Source organism: Pinus tabuliformis, chromosome 7, assembly GCF_031772625.1.
Source record: "Pinus tabuliformis cultivar Carrire ecotype Pingquan chromosome 7, CPIR1, whole genome shotgun sequence".
NCBI classification, from domain to species: Eukaryota; Viridiplantae; Streptophyta; class Pinopsida; order Pinales; family Pinaceae; genus Pinus; species Pinus tabuliformis.
Window position 1 is genome coordinate 112,046,216 of NC_142293.1, and position 11,043 is coordinate 112,057,258.

General features: G+C 39.5%; 1 pseudogene; it reads left to right on the forward strand.

The window, feature by feature from the left end:
* The first annotated feature begins 3,770 nt into the window (after positions 1 to 3,770).
* LOC149245545 (chaperonin CPN60-2, mitochondrial-like) lies at positions 3,771 to 10,231 on the forward strand (annotated as a pseudogene).
* Positions 10,232 to 11,043: the final 812 nt, after the last annotated feature.

Genomic DNA, 11,043 nt, shown 5'->3' on the forward strand with positions numbered 1-11,043 from the left:
TTCATTTTCCAATGTAGAAGAATTGAGTTCAAATATTGCTTTTTCCTGTCCCTAGTGTGACTAGGTTCAAGAACCCAACTTGAAATATCCTCAATGAGCTCTAAAGCAGAATGAGATTAGTGTTTGACTCTAGCTTGAGTCTCACGCTTTCAAATTTCCTTTCTCGTCTCTAGTAGAACAACATTGAATTAGGTGGTTGTCGAATCATGGGAAAAGATCTTGGCCCTTCTCTACCCCTGAGGGGTGCAATGTAGAATTTCTTGTAGATTCACAAGCTCATGCAATTTACTAAAGCATAGGACAAGAATCTACTTCTATTATCAACCAACGAAAGCCAATAGATCGATGAAAACAATAATAGCAAGAGGAAGACAAATCAATGACACATAACACAATAAGTTTTCCTGGGGAAAGCCACAACTCAAAACCCCTACTATATTTATTGCATTAATAAGAAATCCAAGATGATAATACGATGCTTGTTCTCACAAGAACAATCCCAACACTCAGTATGATCAATCTCCCTGTTATCACCTCTAGAAACTCTCCTAGGTTGTAGCTCAGAGATGCTCGGGAACATTACAAACTCAACTTAATTGTTGGAAATGGATGAATGGAAGGAATGATGCTTGTTCAAGCTAGATAACCACTCCTACTTTGCTTGACTCCATACATGCGTGAACACCCCCAGAATACAAGGCTTTAGACCACCAATTACTCACAGTTTAAGGATTGGGTGAATATGGAGAATACTGACCACACCAACAGATGCACAGGACCCTGTGATGGCTGGCTGCAACCCGTAAAAAGGTCTGCAAATCTAATTCCCTAGTACACAGACAAGATGACAGTTGTATGTCACTAAATGAAAAGAAACCTGATTAACACATTCACTGATACATGCAATATTATAACACAAAGGTAGGATGACAGCTCCTCTAATGCTACACATCAAGAGTTCAGGAAAACTGCAAATCAAGCACAGCCTAGAACAGAATAAAAATGAAAAGTGAGCAATTAACAACAAAAGAAGCTTGTATTAGCTGAAAATGAAGACGAGACGCTGCAAATATCAAAGCAGTTACAGTCTCCAGAAGTTGAACCTTACATCAAAACAACAACCATCAACCTTCATTACATTTGTTTTTTGGGTATATATAGAGTTTGATTACAAAAATGTTCTACTATTCTAGGTGTGGAGGGGTGATAATTGACCACCAACCGCTTACACTGTCTGATGGAGTTTCCGATGCAATCTGCCTGCTTTATCGAACAAAATTGATCTTCTTGGATGCTCTGTTGTACTTCTTGAGCAGGTGAAGTGTCGTATGGATGAAGTTCCATAACTACTGAATGTATTTTAACTGCTCGAGGCATGTCCTTTTCTTCTTGGCCATCCTTCCTGTTGAATGCGGTTGTTGAGGATCTATTACGCCGAGTACTGGATGCTGGCCACCTTTGTCCTTCAGATGCATGGGACAGGCTATGGACGAGAGGACTGCATGGCGAACGCATGAGCATGACGGGAACAGATATTAGCCGTTGGATCAAATGAATGGACGGCGGAGATCTCTCGGCAGTAGGAATCGGGCGGAAGCGGGAGTAGACAAACGCGAGCCGTTGGATCTCAGGCGGACAGATCCGACGATCATCGGGCGGAGGAGATGCACGGGAGATAACGAGCGAACGGGCGGTAAGCGGTATTGATCACACCGCCGTTGGGGAGAAGGCGGTAAAGGTACACGAGCAAGCGATGCCAGTCAATGCATGACGCGTGGCAGACGGGACATGATAGAAACCGCTTTGATCGCGAGTTAACGTGCGGTTGGTTTGCGGGCGTGGGAGGAGTGAATGTCGTCCGATCGAGGCAGAGATGATCAGATGGCGGGGGTTTGATCACACGAGTTTTGTTTGATGTGACAGGGAGACGGCAGGTTAGGGGTTTTGTGAAAGCGCACGGTTATATGGGTTTAAAACTTAGCGCCTAGGGGCTTGACGAAACAGGGGCTTATGCTGAGTTTTGGAGGAAAACAAAGATAGCGGGGGTTATGAGAGTGTAAGGAGAATGAAGGAGAAGAAAGAAACAGACTGCTGCGAGCTCCCTTTGAGCATAAACACACAGCCAAGCTGGTATTTGGTCCTCCAAATGTCAAGACATGTAGCAGAGCTAACACTCCTAGCTCACAAGCAAGCTCAAGTCAAACCTTAGCCTCTTCTGCTACTCTCCAAGACCCTATTTCCTTGCGCCCTTGGTCAAAGAATTTGGATGAATACAATATGCTTGCTCAACCTTGAGCTTAACTTGCACAAGTATTTCCTATCCTTCGCCTGATGACTTCCTTTGGCCAATACTTAGCCAAATTTCCAAGCCTTCAAGCTTCTAATTCTTTGCACAATTCCTCAGAGAATTAGCCCGTATTTAAAGTGAAATTCCTCATCCTATGCAATCCAAATTTGGGTTATTCTTTGATTGCATGCATGATATTTACAACTCAGTAAATCATACAACTGATAATGCACTATCCATGCACTCTAGTCTCAAGTGGGTCTTTCTCTGAACTGACATGCATGAGTTTTTGATGAGGGAATCTTTAGTTTTTTGTTTTGTTTTTGTTTTTGTTTTTGTTTTTGTTTTTGTTTTGTTTTTTTTGTTTTTGTTTTTTTGTTTTTTGTTTTTTGTTTTTTTGTTTTTTGTTTTTTTTGTTTGTTTTTTGTTTTTTGTTTTTTGTTTTTGTTTTTGTTTTTTGTTTTTTGTTTTGTTTTGTTTTGTTTTTTTTTTTTTCTATGTAAAACTGATCTATTAATAAAAACATAATGTACAAAGAGGCACCGGCCTCTGCGGTACTAGGTCAGCTATATGACCATTTTAAACAGCAAGCCTTGACATCGCGACTGCCCCAGTTGGGGAAACCAGTCCGAGAACGAAATAAGAAGAGTTCATTTTACCCACACAGGGGCTACAGTTCCAGAATTCAAAATTTTTAACCAAAAGACTGTAAAATTCAGTAAGACAGCCATAGTAAAACCCACAGTATAGTTCAAAATTCACCATAGTAAAACAGCTCATGGGAACCAAAACTCGGAACCCGAGCTGGACGCGAGACTCAAAATTGACCATAGTAAAACGAAAATAAATAGAACCGAACTCAGGACCCGACACGTGACCTGGCATGCAGCAGCTAGGTGGCTTATGTTGGTGGCTTCTCCTCCACGATCGGACACCAGCCATATTCTTCTGAACCAGTTTCCGCTGATTGCCCGCCACCTGCAGTGTCCTCCACTTGAATTCCTTTGTCTTTACGGGTGGCGTCACCTCCCAGAGTTTGCTGTCGGCTGCTGGATGGATGGTCCATGTCTCTCGGTGGGTGGCTGGAGCTCGGCTCCCCCTGAAAGTTGCCTAGCAGTGGAGGAGCCTGGTTCATTTCCGGGCTGAGCTCTGGTTCGGGGCATGAGTATGGAATCTCTATGAAATCCACCATGATGGTGGCAATGATGACCAGCCTATCCATGGAGCAGCGAAACTGGAATTGTGCTTGCTGGGAAGAAGCATTGGAAGTGGTATGCTGGGCGATTCCACCTGAACGCCGAACCTCGCTAGTGCCCCTTCTACCTCGACCGCTGCGAGTGTCTGGGTATCTGCCAAGGAAGCGGGAAGTGGAAGGGCTAGGGGGAGGGGAGGCAGACGGGGAGGTGGAGACAGAAGGGGGCAGAGACAAAGGGCAAGTGGCGCCACCCCGACTACCACCTCGCTTGCACCTCATTCTATGGTGATGGCGCATGTTTCTCCAACTAGAGAGCTGCAGAGAGCGGTGAATTGTAGGGTCAAGAGGCGGGGCAAGAACGACGGAGGGGATGCTGAGAGGAACAAGGGAATTCGAATCCGGGCCGGAGAGAGGGGAAGAGGCCTCAAAATGTAGGTGGCAGGGAAAGGACTGAGAAAAATGATGACCATTGCCCAGGTCGACACAGTAGAGGTGTTTCCAACGTCTTCCCATAGCGGTGCGAAGGCTCAGCTCTGCTGCAGCGGGGTGGCAAGAGCAACTGAGAGGCTGAATAAGTGAATGCAGGGGGCTTTGCTCCATATTTCTGAAATTACAGAGAATTTCTTGGTTTTCCAAACTGGTTAATGGCGTCGGCCAAGGAGTCAAGACCTGCCTTAATTTCCCACAGGGGAAGGCACAAGTTGCCATAAGGATTAGCCACCTACTTGTCCGGTGGCCGATGTGCATTAATGGCTCATCTAACACCTGCATCCGGGGGATGAGGGAATCTTTATTTAACTGGAGTAGCACTAGTGAATGAATTAGTGCACCAAATGACTGTTAACTCACTATTAGTTCCTCAAATAGTTTGGAACTAATTTAACTTAACTTAACTCAGTAAACTGAGTTATCTAATTACAAGTCACAATTAAACTCATACTGGACCCTTAAAAATTAGGGATAACATATACATGAATTAAGAAAGACTTCCAACTCGAAATTCCTAAGCTAATTAAACTTAATTAACTATTTACAAGTTGATATGAGAATAGAATTCAGTTTTAATTCCTAGTTTAATTCAAGGACAAATTAAATTGGAATTTCTGGATTCTATTTTTAACATATCTTGTTGTTATTTTCAACATGCAGCCACCCCCCCCCCCCCTCTCATCTGCAATGTATCCTTTGTCTAGGAGGCATCAATACGACACCAAGGGAAAACTTTGAGCAACCACTGTAAATCCCATGAATTGAAAAATAACAAGAAAAGAGACTAGATGCGCTGACTTGACGACTGAAACATACTCCAACTATGTCATCCCTGTATGTCCATACAAACGTTTCTGACTCAACCAAAATTCCAGAATAGATAATTGGAGACTCACCACGCATGGTTATTGTCCCACAACCCTAAACCATTAAATATCAAAGTATGCCCCGAAATGACACAAGGTCCCTGAACACATACACAATGGTGCAACAACCTTCTATTTGCTTGCTATTAAGCAAATTGACCCAAAACAAAAAGAATTCACATATAAAGATCTTTTAATCTCATAACTGGTGAAACTTCATGCCTCAGGGCACTCTAGAGACTGAAACTCGCAAAATAATTACACTAGAGAACATAAATAGACCTTTGACATCTAACCTCAATTAAGTAGTGAGCTACAATAGATAGATATATAAAACCAGACATAATAGACTTGCGCCACGATTCTTTGAAGGACCAAGAAAACAAATGACACAAGACATATAAAAAAATATACTTAATGTTACAAAAAAATATCTATTTCTCCTTTACATTAAATTATAATTTAGTTTTTTGTTTTGTAAATCAAGTTTCTATTCATTCTTCCAAAAAGGAGTACATCAAAAGTAAACGCAGGTAATCTCACCCTGACCAGGTTTGTTGACTACCGCTGACAGCAAATGACAATGCAACAAAAAAACATCAAGTGACAGAGTCCACAACTTGAAGGGCGAGAAGCACTAGTAAGAAAACAATATACATAAAACACCTATAATCATGTTAGTCATCGGAAGTGATGGAAGTTGGGTTGTTCGTGGGTTGTTCCTGGAGGCAAAGGAGGGTGGAAAGAGCATTGAGCATGCTCTTCGGAATGGGCCATCCAGGCTTGTAACTTTTTGACTTTTTCAGATAACATGTTCTAGCCTCGCTAAACGACCACCACATGTTCTCGAGTATGGCGCTGAAAGTAGTGCATCTTGTTCAAGGTTGCAATTAGCTCCGCGTATTCCTCCTGCCTCACTCACTCCACAGTTATCATTTGGTCCATAATTTATTGAATGAGGTCCCGATAGTGCTCCATGAAACACACCTACTGTTTCCCACGTCCCACACGACGTGCTACCCCCTGACTCCTCACTTCTCAGTGACAAGTCGACTCATTGCGATGCTGACTTTGCTAGGAGTGGCTCCCTCAACCGCTGATCGAACCTCCCGTGGTGCTACCACCCCTTGCCTTTGAGCGCCCTCAATGTTTGCCTCATGTTCTGCCACCTTCGGTGCCCACTGAGGTTGTTGAGCTCGAGTGACCCACTCTAGAGCCACCATGACCTGAACGATTGGGGATGGGATCCAACTCCATCTAGGAGAGGTTCACACCTCCCTCTGGACTGCCCGAATTGGGCTTCACACGCGACGAAGAACGAGACATGCGAGGAGTAGGGCGCATGCTGATCCACCTGAAACCACAGAATAATTGCACCGAGGGAAAATTCACCCCTCCTACCGGCAAGACCACCTCCAGTGTCTCCAAGATAGACTCCAAGGATCTCAGACTCACCATAGCCATAGAAAAATCTCTGACGACCGCCCTAAGAAGGTCACCCGCAAGCCAAACAGTCACCCAAAGAATAATGCACTCACCCCACATACACCACCAAGCCCGAATGACCCTGACGAAAGCACCGATGGGAGTGATTAAGACCTTATCCCTCCAATTCAATGATAAAATCACTAGAACCCAATTACGCAGCAGGAGAATCCATAGGCCCCTACTGAACCAACACTGCTCCAGTAAAACCAAATTTCCTCGTCGACTCCTCTGTTCCATAGATTTAACTCGCAAACCAAACCAACAATTGTCAAAGGTAGACCCTCGTGAACGCAGGAAGGAACTTTGGTGACTCAAACGACACCTCTCCCAAACTAGGTGTCCACAAAAACAACCATTTACCCACTCTAAACTCACATACCAAGTTTCTTGGCATAACTAGACTCCACAACTCTCAATGCTAATTGCACACCATAGCCAGGCATCACCCGGGTGATAACAGGTTGCGCCACTGTCCATTAACTCACCGTTGACGCCACCACCTGTAGAATACCATGCGAACAGATGTTTCACACAAGGTTCTTTAAACTCCCCCGTACTCAAGGTGCTTGGAGAGGATTGGGAGGCAGCCACACACCCTACATCATATCCAATGCGTTCCTTTGGGGACTGTGTTCACTCGGTTCAACACCCCCATCAGGGAACATTAAACTATAAAATATAACTCGACATATAAATGGTTAAAAATACTATCATCTAATACCAAATTGTAACATCATTCATATATATATATATATATATATATATTTATTTATTTATTTATATATATATATATATTTTATTTTAATAAATAAATAAATAAATATATATATATATATATATATATATATATATATATATATATATATATATATATATATATATATATATATATATATATTCTTATGTAATATTCTATTAAAAAATGGTTATAGAAGTGGATTTTTGATATAGCAATTTATTTATTTATTTAAGATACTATTTACATGACTTATTGAATAAATATTTGACTAGTTTAGTTATGTAAATTAGCTTAAATGTTGATAATCATCAATCCATAATAAACATTAAAACATTTATTACACGTTACATCTCAAGTTGTTAAAATTAAAAAAATCATAAAATTCACTATATTATAATTTTATTTTAAATTATTATTATTATTAAATAATATAAAGAAACCATACACCTATATTAAATCACATTTTCAAAATATGTGTTATGATATCAAACTTAGTGACCTTATACTCATAAAAGATATAGTAATTTAGAACTCTTTTTTTTTTTAAATAAAAATAAAATTATGAAAAATTTCAAATAATTATATTATCTTTTAAAAGATTTAATAAACTAAATTTAATTTTAATGGATGTTAATCACCATCATTATTAATGATCCTTAATTATTGAATAACCATAATCTAGTGAAGGAAACATTATATATTATATAATTTGTTAAGATATAAATGACATTTATAAAAAAAATACAGTATAAAAAATATCATTTTTTTAATAGATTAAATTTATATTCAATTTCTATAAATAATATGTATACCTAAATAATAAAAATTTATAACTATACATATTATTTATAGAAATTGAATATAAATTTATAACAGGCCTTGAGTATGCCCTAAAACTGCTTTTGCTTGGCTAAGAGCTCGTCTTTTTCGGACATAAAGAAACAGGTTAACGACCTAAGGCCCAACGACATCTTGCATGAGTGAAAGCCTGCCCCCTTACGGACCACTAACGAGTTATTCCAGTCGGTGTAGTTTTCTTTGATTAAGAATGATGATACAGCCCGCATTTGCGATTAATAACCAAAGATGATTATCCTGACCACTGATTTGACAAATAAATTATGATAAATTTTCCCACCTATAAAAAAATAAATTTTGAAATTGAAATTTTAAGAAATTATTACTAAACTGAAATCAAATTTGTGTAATACCTTAATATAAAAGTGCATCCCTTTTTTCTTGGCACATTAAAATTGGTATTTATGAATACCGACATAAACTGTGTGATGCTTTTACAACAAGTGCTGGAGGCAGCGGTAGTCCCTGCCGGGTAGTCAAGCCCAAATGTGTTGAACAATGGTTAATGGTTTCTTAGATTACAACTTTTAATTAGAATGAGCAACAACAAGCTTTAATTACAATGAAAAATACATTTCGTTTCAATATCTGTGGCATATTATATTAAGCTAAATGTAGTGTTGAAGTAAGGTTTGTCTTAGGCGTATTCTAATAATTTGTTGCTTATTTTTTGGCTATATTTTAGGCAAATTAGCTTATTCTATTATTCTATGGTTTAGTTTTTTTGTTACACTTCTGGCGTTTAATCTCGAGGGTCTCCCGAAGGTGAGGCCACGACAAGGCAAGAGGCGAAGAACCCATTGCACCAAAAAACAAAACAATTCTAGAAATTAAGTAGAGCAAAAGATATCAGATTTGGGGTTGAATCCAGAGCTAAGGAAGTAAAGCAAAAGATATTAAATTTGGTGTTGAATCTAGAGCTGCAATGCTGCAGGGTGTGGAACAACTGGGAGATGCTATAAAGGTGGCAATGGGACCAAAGGGTCACAATGTTGTTATTGAACAAAATTATGGTTCTCCGAAAGTAACAAGGGATAATGTTATTGTGGCAAAAAGAAATGAGTTCGGTGACAAGTTAAAAAATGGTTGTGCAAGTATTGTGAAGCAAGTTGCCAATGCTACAAACGATGTTGCAGTAGATGGCACTACCTGTGCGACCATCCTTACTCGTGCAGTATTCATAGAAGGCTGTAAGTCACTTGCAGTCAGTTGTAGTTGGGATGAACGCAATGGACTTGAGACGGGACATTAACTGACTTGCAGCTGGGATGAATGCAATGGAATTGAGATGGGGCATTAGCATGGCAATTGATGCAGTTGTGGTACATTTGAAAAGTAGAGAAAGGATGATAAGCACACCCGAGGAAATTGTACAGGTAGGCACCATCTCAGCAAATGGTAAAAGGGAAATTGGTGAACTGATTGCCAAAGTAATGGAAAAAGTTGGAAAGGTGGGAGTCATAACTATTGGAGATGGGAAGATGGTGTCAATGAATTGGAGGTTGTTGAAGGAATGAAGGCTATATATCTCTGTATTTTATCACAAATGATAAGGTCCAAAAATGTGAATTAGAGAATCCTCAGATTCTGATACATGAAAAGAAAATTTCAAATTTGAATGTAGTTGTCCGAGCAATGGAGTTGACCTTGAATAAGCAAAGAGCTCTTCTGATTGTTTCTTTGGAGAAAACAAAAAAGCCAACTTGGAGGATCTTGTTGTACTTACTAGTGATCAAATGATTTCAAAAGAACTTGGCATGAAGCTTGAAAAGGTTGAAGCTGTTATGTTTGGTTCAAAAAAGAAGGTAAGTGTATCGAACACTGACAATATTATTCTTGATTGAGGTGGTGATAAGAAGGCTATAGAAGAAAGATGTGAGCAGATTCGGGCTGCCATTGAAGCCAGCACAACCGACTATGATAAGGAAAAGTATTAGTAGAGGTTGGCAAAGCTTTCAAGTGGAGTTGCAGTTCTGAAGATCGGTGGAGCTAGTGAGGAAGAAGTAGGGGAGAAGAAAGACAGAGTCACAGATGCCTTGAATGCCACGAAGGCAACAATAGAGCAGGGTATTGTGCCAGGAGGTGGCGTTTCTCTTCTTTATGTGACAAAGGAGCTAGAAAAACATCAGACTGCTAACTTCGACCAAAATATTGGAGTGCAAATTATTCATAATGCATTGAAGATGCCTGCATATACGATTGCTGCAAATGTGGGTGTCAAAGGTGCAATGGTTGTTGGGAAATTACTGGAGCAAGATAATCTTGACCTTGGCTACGATGCTGCCAAAGACTTTCTTCTTTCTTCTTGAAATCTTGTGTTTACTATTATACCATTTATTCAAATACCATATCGTGCACATTAGAACAAGCTATCTGATTTTTGGTGAAGAGCATTCTTGAAATCCTGTGTTTATTATTATACCTTTTATTGAAAGACAATATTGTGCACATTAGAACAAGCTATATGAGTTTTGGTGAAGAGAATGATAGAGGCATAGGTAAAAGAAAATATACAAGAAATTTAATAAAGTAGCCAAGCCAATCAACAACCTCTTGACAATTCAATCCTTTCAAGGAATGTGAAACTCAGCTCCAACAAGGACATGATGGATCAAATTAGAGGAATTGAGTTATTTGTAACTTATGGATCAAACAAATATTTCAATTGCAAGAATATAAAACTGTCTGATTTCAGTTGCAAGAATATAAAACTATCTGACATGTTACATAATATTTGATTTTTCTTGTTGAGGTGTTTGTTTTAATAAAAATAATAATGAATGGTTTGAAATACTTAATTTCTGGAATAACCAACTTTGAGCATAATCTTAGCAGTGCTAAACACGCATCGTATTATAAGTTATTTCATTATTTCCCCTCTGAATGATTCACTCGAATAACCAACTTTGAGCATCTTCAGCACGAAACCTGCATTGTTTATAGAGATTGATTCTAACTCTCATTACCAAAGGACGTGACGACTGCTAGACTTGGACAAACGACAGGACGCAACAGGCGACAGCCTTCCACTTACCAATAAGCCCCTCTAATGCCAAGCAGAAGGCCATGGATTCTCCCCTTAGTGGTGGAGTAAAGCTTGCCTGGTGTTATCACTCAGGTT